This window comes from Heptranchias perlo, chromosome 5 (assembly GCF_035084215.1).
Source record: "Heptranchias perlo isolate sHepPer1 chromosome 5, sHepPer1.hap1, whole genome shotgun sequence".
Taxonomy (NCBI): Eukaryota; Metazoa; Chordata; class Chondrichthyes; order Hexanchiformes; family Hexanchidae; genus Heptranchias; species Heptranchias perlo.
Genome location: NC_090329.1, coordinates 53568118 through 53580233, shown reverse-complemented (window position 1 = coordinate 53580233; position 12116 = coordinate 53568118).

Sequence of the window (12116 nt, the reverse complement as noted above, 5' to 3'; positions counted from 1 at the left end):
GGCCAAATGCCTGTTTCCCTGTTGCAATTTCAATGTAATTCAATGTAATATCACAAAATTAAGTAATTTAAACACCCACCTTCCAGCCACAGGCTCCAATTGCTTTACACTATTGGTAATAATGGCAGGGAGCAAATACCAGGTGACAGAAGATGACATTATTTACAAAATGGGCAGCATGTCTCTGTGTTAATGTTTGTGCTGTTTTTTTAAAAAAAAGGGAAAGCACATCAGAATCTAAAGTGAACCAATTTGAGCCATATTAAGGAATTCACAAATAAATCTGGCTGTCCAATTCATATCACTGTTGATAATATATTTGGTTTGACATTCAATTCTAGAGAATATGGATTGTCTGCATTATCTAAATGCTGGAGGACTGCATGCTTACATTCCACCTGATGTACACAGCTAATGTGCTTATAACCTGTATATATTGGGGGACTGTAGTTAAAATCTCTTGGGCCTTACGCTGCCGAGAGTTGGATGGTTTGTTGTCTGCTTCAGTCCCCGCCCGCACAGCTTCCGCTGGAAATTAAAATCAGTCCTTCAGTGTCTCCTGGCATTTATATTGGAGGCTGAGTTAGCATATCCGATGGAGACATAGCTGATAACTATCAATTTGGATGTTGCACAGCATCTCTGACAACAGCAGCACCACTGCATTTACATTGGAAACTCCTACTGATAGCATTGATGGTTAACTCCTAATATAAAGGGGGTATTAGTTAGTCACCTTTAAAATGTCCATTTCCATTGCAAGATTATTTTAACTGCTGTGCACACACTTATATAAAATATGCATCAATTACATAGTGGTTGACAACATACGTATGTCTGCTAAATAAAGTTCCCGAGTTAATAATTCTTCCAACCTTTTCTTATTTTTTCAGCATGTTTTTGCAGTGGAAAAAACAAAAATAGCACATTCAAACCACAAAGCAAATTATTCATCCAGTTACCATTTATGGAAAATGATAAACTTAACACAAAATACCAAACATGTCCATCAAAACTTAAAAAGACTGCTGTTAAACAACTGCATTTTAATCGTTCAAACCAAGGCTCCCAATACATTGTTAGATTTACAGAAGCACAAATGTCATCAACTGCTTGAATATATTTGATTCTATCCAAAGACACCCCTGTCCTATTGCACTCAATTATATATGTCAAGTGGAAGGCAAGCACTGAACCATAGAGTGACCTCATTTTCCAAGGGGAGTATGGGAATGTGTGCAAACAAAGTGGCACAAATTCAAATACTGCCACAAGCTGCCTATTAAAAGAGTTGACACTGAAATCTTGCTTTATGTTTGTTGTTCTTGCTATTCTTTTCCTATTAGCATACAGTGAGAAGTGATTCAAGTAGAATGTCTCCAGTCAAACCCAATTTACCATAAATTTACAAACTGGTAAAACTTTTTCCTCTGACAGTATCTTGTGTAGTTTAGTCCTGATTAGAGTTGCTTATAAATCTGAGGATACAACAGCTCTCCTCCTCCCTGAAAGCTCTTCGGAACCACGAAAATGTAGCTTGACCAACTTCCTGATGAGAAAGAAGGATTGAGGTCAAAACATTCAAAATGACTGACTCTAGAGCAAAATAGTAATTGTTGTAAGATGGGAAAGTCTTCACTTTCCCTGAATAGAAAGGAATTGTTAGGCCCACAATGAGCTGGAGGAAATCTAGAACATGAAACCCTTAACTATATAGACTGATATTTCTTTAACCTGCCCCCAAGGGTTGGGCCGAGACCTCTGCCTGCCATCATGACCCTGCCAAGACCCTAGCCCAGTTTCCTAGATCCCACCAGTGGTTCCCAGGAAAATCCAGACATTGTACAACTGTGGCACCAGAAGAGATGGGAACCCAGGTTAAAGGGACTGCAGAGCCCTGAAGACTGCAGCAAATCATTTATTGAAGGCCTATTGCCAGGCTTAACCAGACAGTCTTGGGGAGAGGCAGTGAGAGTTCCAGACAGGAGGGAAATAGTGTGGGAACCTGGACTCTACCTCCCCACTGGCATTTGCACATGGCGGCTGGAAAAGGGGCAGCCAGCAGCAGCCCCAATGGAGATGAGGGGAGGGAAATGAAGGTCCGGGCAGGGAGGTGGCGTGGTCGGCCTGGCTGGATGATTTTCCCTTTTTCCTGCTGTTCCCTCTGCTTGGGGTGAGATAGTGAAGAAAAATCCAGGCCATTTTGTCCAAACTACAAACATCAAACACGTTCTGAATCTAGAGATTTGTAAGCCAGGGGTTAAAATGACCTTCCTACATTACAACAGTGACTACATTTCAAAAAGTATTTCATTGGCTTTAAAGCACTTTGAGACGTCCTGAGGTTGTGAAAGGCGGTATATAAATGCAAGTCTTTCAACTGCGATTATCTTTAATAGTTGCCTTCAATTGTGATGTGGTACACAGTAACTTGTTACACAGTGCCCAATGCTATAGATGACATCCACTGTACCGTCCAGGTTTTGAACAGCAGCCTTTGCAAACAGACAATTGCTTTGTGCAGATTTAATTAGAGCCCGAGGAGCTAAATGGGCCAGAAATGGCATGGCCCACTTTGGAGGTGAAAAAGTAATCACTTAAATACTGTTTTCAGCATCCCGAGTTATTGCAAAATTGCGGGTCCCAATGGGAAATCCAAGGAAGGACCAGGACTGGTGGGATCAGAAACTCTTCGAACAGGTGATCTTACAAGCAAGTTGACTAAATGGAAATGAGTTCACCCAAAACATCGAAACCTGCCTTTGTTCCTTGCAGCAGTTGACTAATCTGTGGTGTATTTCCAGCGTTTTCTGATTTTATTTCAGATTTCCAACATTTTCAATTTTTCCTTTTTATTTTAATGCACTATAATTAGGAAATGTACCTAAATCAATGCCAATTGTCAGAATCCTTAATATCTCAGTCTATACTGAGACATGAGATCATCCTGAAGGATGTAGACATCATGAAAGCAGATAGTTAGCCAACAAGGTTGAATACATTTCTACCTATTATGAGGCTCAAATTATTTCAAGCAAAATCTAAATAAAATGTAACAAAAAACAACTGAAAATATTTGAAAATGCATAAACACAAAGAGCAGAAAACAGCCACGTGGTAAATTCTGTCAGAGGCTCTACTGTTTGAACACCAAACCTCTTTTCACCTTGTTGAGCCGTAGGTCATATCCAAAGATTGAACCCCTTGGGGGTAATTTTCTGAATTAGGACTTTCTGGGAGATGAGACTTTCCACAGGCAGTGTGATCTCAGAAAATGCACCTTCATGTTACAGCAATCATTGCCGCAATATCATGGGAAAGGTCCTCGACTTGAACCACAAACATAACTTGGCTTGGAAACTGAAATGGGACTTGTAAGGCACGTCATCTAAAGTTCCATTTACTTATCCCACTATAGAAAACCCATTTCCTTGATAGTGCCAAAGTAACTAGTTTAGTAAACAGGACTATAAGAGACCTCAGCCACTTGCAAAAGCTACAAATGGCTATTGTTACCATAAACTAACCATCAAATAACTCAGCTACTGTTAGCCTTTACAGATCAATTCAGATAACAATCAGCTTGGCAGCAGCAACATTATTATAAACAAACGGTTTCTGTTTCACTGCAAGATAGCATTAATAATTTTTAGGTAATCAGAACATAGCCAAGTATGTGTTTGCCAATATTTTGTGCATGCTACTGTAAAATTAAAATTTAAATTAAAATTATCTAAATTATTTTATGGAATTTGAGATTAGAGAATGCTGACTTAAAATGCTTTTACACAGAATCAATGCCACTTATACTATAATATCACAAAAATAACCAACCAAGGATATTGGCAAAGTATGTTTGAAGCAGAATGTAGGTTTTATTTCTGGACTTGACATAAAAGTTCTGGATGACTGGTTAACTTCTATTTCCCCATATTTAATAGCTAAGTAAGTCCATGTGGGACTTGGGGTGGTTGAGAACACAGGACTGATATACATCTGCATTTGTTCCATTTACATCTATTTCGGGGGCACAATACAGAAGAAAAAGGGGTGGAGCCCCTTTACGCTTCACATGCACTTCCAGTCATGGGACATTCAACTGGACCTTAATTTAAATTTAAATTTAATGAAGGAGAAGCAATGTCAATGTGGCTCGAGTGTCGACTTCTTCTATTTCTTCTGAACGCAGGTCAGGTATAGGCTGCCCCTATATCAACTAGTGTTCAGTTTCTTTACATTGCTTTTCAAATGCTGAAAACTTTAAAAGAGACAGGCAGCAATTGGAATAGAAAGTGAGGAAATGATCTTGTCCACTGAGGTGAGAAAACGTGTAAAGTCTGGTGTTGTAAAGTAAGGCTGCACTGTATGCAGGAACTTCCAAGGCCATCTGGAGAGGTTGGGGCTATTGCCCTAAGTGCAATAGGGGTCCCATTTGGCATTGTACAAAGGGAGCACCCACCTGCGGTTATCCTGACACCCAAATATCAGATCCATAAGTAATTTCTTGGTCTCACAAAGCGGCAATGCTTTTGCAGGCTTCAATTTCCCAGGTAGTTCATGAGAGAGTTGTTCAGCATGCTGCAAGAGGACCTGTGGCCCAACTCTAGGGTAGGCACGTCATTGGCAGTTGCAGCCAAGGTGACAACTACCTTGAACTTTGGTGCCGAGCAGCTCTTTCCAAGGCGCCAGTAAGGACATCAGCACAACAGTAAGTCTGCAGTGCATCACTACATAAAACTAATGACAAATTCTTTGTTTGCCAGAGCAAATGACTACACATTTTCCACATGGACACCAAAGAGCAACAGGCCCATGCGCTAGGGTTTCACTGAACGGCAGGTTTCCCAAAGGTACAGGTGTCATTGATGGTATTTATATGATTATACTTCATATATGAACTTCAATGGCTTCTACTTAATCAATTTTCACCAATATGTGACCATTTCTACTGGAGACTGCAAATTAATCACTGATTCCCAAGCAGCAGTCATGATACATTTGTTTTATACCAGCCTATTGTGCCACCATTATTAGATGATATCCAACAAGTTAAGGGTTGGATCCTGTGCAGCTAAGGATAGGTGACGCTGCCTTGGCTTATCGAACCGTACAGTGTTCCTGCATCCAAGCCGAACACAGATGTGACAAAATGCCTGCTTCCACCAGATGCATTAAAGAACACACCATAGGCATAGTGGTGCCTTGACAGGTTGTGTCTCTCAGTATAACCCAACCAAAGTTTCACAGATCATCATGGCCTTCTGCATTCTCCACAATATGGTAATTGTAAGAGGTATCCACATGCAGGATTTGCAGCAAGAGCTCTCCGAACAGCAGTTTGAGGATGTCGCTGAGGGCAAATACTTCCCCAACTGCAAAAGCAATTCACCACATCCTAATTCAGAACATTTTCTCCTAAGACTTCAAGAACCCTTAGTTTTTCTAGTCCTGCCATCATCTACTCTGACCTCTGCAATAAATCACAATCTCCAACATTTCCATGCTCACCCTAGCATGGAAATGTTAGGGTCACCTTATCTGCCAGCAAGGCTGCACCTCTTCACTACACATATTTCACAAAAGCCTCACAAATGCAGCAACTACTGTGCCAAAATAAGTCATTGACCAAAATGACAAATGATGTTCATGGTTCTTGTGCTGCTTACAACTTGCCCTCCTTCTGGCCATAACAATCATGTTCCTGGAAAATTCAGGCACAGGAGAGCAGGGACGTGATTTCCTAACCAGAGCCTGCTGTTAACTAGGCAGTGTGCCCCTGCTGGAGCCTCGAAGCCTTGGGGCTATTGGGTCCATGTTGTAGCACAGTGAATGGAATTTGGATAAACCCTACACGGCTCGAATAACATAGTGTCCCACCTCAGTTTATTCTACACTTCTAGGCGTTTGCTCTTCAGTTGCTGTGAGCTTCCTCCACTGCCCTGGCTTGGCAGCTGAATTCTCCTTGGCTGCCATCTTTGCATCATTAAACCTTTTGTGGACTAGAGACTAGCTACGCCTGTGCCTTCAACCACTGCTTGGTCTTATCCGGAGTTAATTTTTAATATTTTGAATTTTCCATAGACATTATACTACGGGGCTGATTTTCTGAATGCAGGGTCCTGGCAGTGAGCCTTGCCCACGAGAAGGGCATATCAGGAAATTGAGGATACAATCATTAAAATTATTAACTTATTGAACAGTGTATTGCTCAAGGACCATCCTCAGGCAAGCACCACAGGGTGATGGGATGAACATCTAAAAGTAAATTTGTGGTTTTGGGGCAAACCTTCACCCATCTGCAGCACATTTTGGAAATTTGAGCATGAAGGTCAGTGGGCCCTGCCGGATTTTCTGTCCATTAAAATGTAGGACCCACTGACCACTGCGTGGCATGCCCGTCTGGCAGAAACAACTCCAAACTATGACCGTAAATTGGTAAAATTTATTCTCTATGGTTTCAATGGAGCCCTTTCATTTGTTGTCTGGATGCTGGGATAGCCTAGCCTCTATTGCCTTGCTTTTTATTACTGGAGAATGAGAGGGAATGGCTCAGAATTCCAGTTCAGCCAACATTCTTTAATCAGCTATTCAGGTCCAGATCAACAAGACTGATGAAAGAAAGAAATAAACAAATAAAGAAAGAAAGACTTTCATAACCTCAGGACATCCCTTAGGGCTTTACAGCCAATGAAATACTTTTGAAATGTAGACTCTTTTGAAAAGTAGGAAACGCGGCAGCCAATTTGCACACAGCATGGTCCCACAAACAGCAGTGTGATAATGCCAGATAATCTATTTTTCGTGATGTTGATGAGGGCTACAGATGAAGGGAAGATGGTCTACAAATCACCCTAGGTTGCATTATGGATACTACTGACTCTGGTACAGGAATTACCCCATACATTTCACAGACACTCTGTGAAAGTAACAAGTTGGTATGGAGGTACCATGTTACATAGAAGATAATGGGCTTGATTTTCAAATGGTGGCAGGATGGCAGCAGGGGGGGAAAGTCAATGGGCGCGTGGGTAACCCAAATAAACAAACTTACCTTTTCCGACGCAATCGCGAGGTAATTGATGATGATTAATGTTGTTTGCGGGTTTCGTGCCCGGCAGCCAGCATGATTGACAGGCTGGCTGCCGACAGGAGCTGCAACGTCAAGGTGGGGGGAGAAAGAGAGAGAGAGAGAGAGACAGAGACATTATCAGGCGGTGGAACAGAGAGTTGGGGGTGGGGTGGAACAAAGATCGAAGGGGAACATTGGACATCGTTGGGGGAGAGACATCGGGGGCTGAGACAGCAGAGAGGAGGCATCGGACATCGGAGCAGGGGCGTGCAGGTGGCATCGTTTGAAAGGTAGGTTTATTTTGATTTTTAACTTATGAAATGCTTTTTATTTTATTTCTTTACTTTATTTTTGCCTGATCCGGCCCTTTCAGGCGTGAATCGGAAGCTGTGGGAAAGCCGCCCAGGTAAGTGCAAAATCGGTTTAACTACCTACTATGTCAGAAATAAACTACCTTGAGACATTTGGTTCTTTAAAGCCGGCGGGACTTCCGGGAGCGGCGTGTGCACACAGATGCGTCTTTGTGAGACGCGGAAGTCAGCATGTTGGAGCTGGGTTCCTTTCCCGCTTCTCACTTCTGCGATTTTCGGAGCCCCCCCCGCCCCGCCACCAACGCACCCGCATGGGCATTTTAAAATTGAGCCCAATGTATGGGTTGGAGGGAATACAATTAAAACATCTAATTGAGGAGCTCAATCATAAACTTCTATGAGTCCAAAGTGTGGGATGAGATTATTTTCATTGTAATCACCGTCACTGACCCACTAATTATGAGTTAACCATCAAAACTGTGACGGTAATGCTGAAGCAGGTTTGCTAAAGCATACACTATCTGTTGGTACCGCAGCATAATTTCCTCCAAATCTCCCTCTGCCCTCAGTAATAATCACTTTTATGAAGCATTTGTACTTGATACAGTTACCTTCGGCTGCTTCCTGGTGTTATTTCAATACAAAAAACCCAATAAAAGTCAGTGTTATTTGTAAAGAAAGTAATTTAGGCCGGGAGTTTCCTCAGAGCTGCTTCCACTACAGCGCTGTAACTGCACCAGAAGTACAGCAGAAGACCTGTCTATGCATTTACAGGGCCTTACTTTAACCTGCAGTGCTGATGTCCATGGATTGGGCTTTTTTTAAGCCGGGGAAGGAGCTATGTGATGCTGACACTGAAGACCAGGATACTACATTCAGTTCAATTGTGACAATGTCCTCACTGAAGCATTAGATCATTAGAAGATTGCTGGGATTTACTATACATTGGATTACTGAGAAATATCACTACTTTGTATATTATATTACAAACCCATTTCTATTGATTCAACCAAAAATTGTTGATTTTGTTCCCCTCACCTATTTCTCGTTATTTGTCTTGTCTCCTTCTTTATGTCAACTGTAACCTTGTAATATCCCCAGTCCAAGAGGGCAGGCACTTTAGCTGGTGATAGACCTCTGCCGTTCTAGCACTTGAGCCAAACCCCTAAGACGAACAAAAGTTTCACCGCACCCTCCTTTCCCTTTGGAAAGTATCAGTACAACTCCCAGCCTTCCCTCCTCCTCACGACAACCCAGCTGAGATCAGGTATGGACATGCTGGGAAACTGAGTGAAGAAAGGTTAAACCATTCAGGGCTACTCATTTTATACATGATTCAAAAAATGTTTAAAATGACTGGAACTGGCATCCTATAGCCTGGGTGCTTAGGGGGCCCTGATATAATGGATTTGCTCAGCATGGAGCCTTACAGTCCCATTATGTTGGCCTCATTTTTGCTGGCACTCTAAAACAGTATATAGTGCCAGCTCCAACATTAGAAACATATACAAAAGAAAACATCCAGGGAACTTTCTATCAACTCAGCAGTGCACAGGAAATGAAAATGATGATATTTTGTTGCTGATAAGTTTTTGTATAACAAATTAAGAGAAAAATGCCCATTCATCTTATTTCTACCTGGATTTCAAGAATAAAAGCACGCACACACAGATTTTTAAAATTATATTTTCCTTCCAATTTTTTTTCCTTTCTTCTTTTATGAACTCCAGGGCCACAATCCATTTCTAATTTACAGTGAACAGTCAGTGCTTTTAAGTCCTGATCTTTGTCAAAGAAAGAAAGAATGATCTTGCATTTGTATAGCATTCTTCAGGTCCTAAAGCACGTCATGGCCAATTAAGTGATTTTTAAAAAAAGTATAGTCGCTGTTATAACGTAGGGAAATCTGCCAATTTGCCAACATCCCACAAACAGTACTAAACAAATGACCAAATAACGACCAGGAAATTTCTCGAGCGTTACTTTGCCAGAAGTGCAACGGAAACCCTGGCTGCTCCCGCTTCATATTTCTGGTGAAGTAATGCTGGTGAAGCAGGAGCAGCTCTGAGGAATTTCCCAACCAATTTGTTTTTCTTTTAGTGGTGTTGATGAGCGATAAATATTGGCCAGGACATCAGAAGAAATCCACTGTGATTCTTTGAATTGTGGGCATGGGATCTTTTACATCAGCCTCAGAGGGCAGATGGAGCATCCGTTTAACATCATATCTAAAATGGGGCTAATTCTACAAAAATGGCTGAAGAACTGGCAAAAGTTGATTGCCAATCTAGCAGGGTTGCCCAATCAAGTACTGGGGACAAATGGGTTCTATTTAAAACCATTCTCAAACAGAATGAAGCCATTTTTGTCCCAATGGTTAAAAGAAGGGCACATGGTAAAACAAAGCTATTATGGTTGACGAGGAATATACAGAGGCAAATTCAAACGAAACATTTTTAAGGCAATTAACTCACAGTAGAACAAGGAAAAGTATCACATGCAATTAAAGAAGACAAAAACAACCATAAGATTAACCAACAGAACTCTGGAAAAGAAGATGGTGTGTAATTGTGGCAGTAATAACAAAAGCTTTTTTAGATATGTCCGTAGTCAGAAGACTATAAAGGACCTTATGGGGCCGCTAACGGATACTGTAGGGCAGATTCAAACTGATTCTCAGGTTATGGCAGAGTTGCTAAATGACTATTTTGCATCAGTCTATACTCCTGTAGACGATGCTTATGTTCCAGAAGGGGGGGTGCTTAGTATTAAATGGCATTATTATTTAAATAGATAGTAATGTCATCTTGGATTGGTCAGGAAAGCTCAAAATTGAAAGGGCTTCAGGTCCTGATAATGTCCATCCAAGGGTGATTAAAGAGATGAGACAGATGCTCTATTATAGCGATCTTTACTTGTTCAATGGAGTCAGGGGTAGTTCCCTTAGATTGGAAGCTAGCACATGTGGTTGCTATTTTCGCTTGTAACACTGCAGCACTCCTTCAGTACTGCACTGAAGTGTCTGCCTGGATCATGTGCATAAGTCATACAGTAGGGTTTGATCCCACAACCTTCTAACTCAAAGGCAAGGTTGGCACTCTGCAAGCAAGATGCTAGGAGATACGAAAAAACAACTCAAGGTGAATCACCATGTTTTCTCTTGCTACCTGTAGAGAAGTGCCTATTGGTACTTAGCCTGGTTATTAGCCTAACTTAGCCAGGTTATTAGCCTAACTTAGCCTGGTTATTAGCCTAATAACCAGGCTAAGTTGCAAATATGTTCGTAGTGAATGACAGGCACAAACCTACATTCTATTAAGTTCAGTTTTTAACAAGTTTTGACTTATGAAAACACCCAATTTACATTATGTTTTAGACAGAGATTGTTTGCTTCACCCTGTCATGCTGGAGTTTGGCATTTGGTAATATACTGAAATTTCCCCATGCTGGGTAACGGTAAAATCTGCTAAAGTTCACTTTGTCGTGTCAATCTGGGGATGGTTCTATAATATGAAATTGGTAAAACAATCTTGAGAAGATTACATCTAGAATAAATCTATTATACTGAACGATTATTAAGCAATAGATGTAACATAATGGTGCTTCATACTGTCCCTCTTACTCTCCAGCCTTAAAATAGACCAGGGATGTTTTAGTTCATCATTCCGCCCAGTTGCTTAATCTATCCGTGGAATTTTGTAATTTTCTGCTTTTTCCTCACGATTCCCTATACCCTCCAGTGCATTGTTATCTGCAAATTTGGATATACTCCTCTCTACTCTTAAATCTAGGGAATTTATATTAGAAATGAGACATCACTTGTCACTGCTCATCAATCTGAGCACGTCCCTTTTATCCCATGTCTTTGCCTCCTACGTGATAACTAATGTCTTTTAAGTATTTTACAGGAATATTCAAAGAGCATAGGTTCAAGTTATATAAACACAAGCTTGGCACTGTCTGTAGAATCTTACCTCTCTGTCAGAAAAGTGTAGGTTCAAGCCCGACCCCTGGACTTAAGCACATAGGGGTAAATTTTCACCTTAACCGCCCAGGTGGTAATATATGGCATCTGCTCTTTGTAGAAATTGGCCGATTTTCATCTCATTGAAATCAATGGGATAAAAATCGGGTGGGTTTTACAACATACTGGCGCCTCACTCCACCAGATTACTGCCCAAGTAGTGAAGGTGAAAATTATCCCCATAATTTAGTCTTAGAGTGCAGTAAAGAAGGAATACTTTATTGTCAGAGGTGCTTTTCTCCTTTAAACATTAAACTGTCTGCCTGTTTCAGTAGCTCAGGTGGATCTTAAAACTTCCATTGCCGATTTGAAGAAATGCAAAGCATTTTTTTGCTGTCATGGCCAATATTCCTCCTTCACCAACACTACTGAAAACAGATTAACAGATCATTCATCTCATTGTTGTTTGTAGAATCTTGCTGTGGGCAAAATGGTTGCCATATTTGCCTATGAAACAAAAGTCGCCGTAATTCATTGCATGTGGAGCGAAGTGCTTCAGTATGTTTCTGAGAAATGAGATAAGGTCCTATAGAAATTTATGTCCTTTATTATCAACCTTTTCTAAGATACTTACGATATTTTCAAAGCACTCATAAGTGAGAAAACTCTATAAGTGCAATGGCTTAAAAATCTGGAAATGGGCGAGCAGGGCGCACACTGCATGTGCCAGTTAATGTGCATGCAGGCAGCACGCAATATTCGTGCAGCCTGC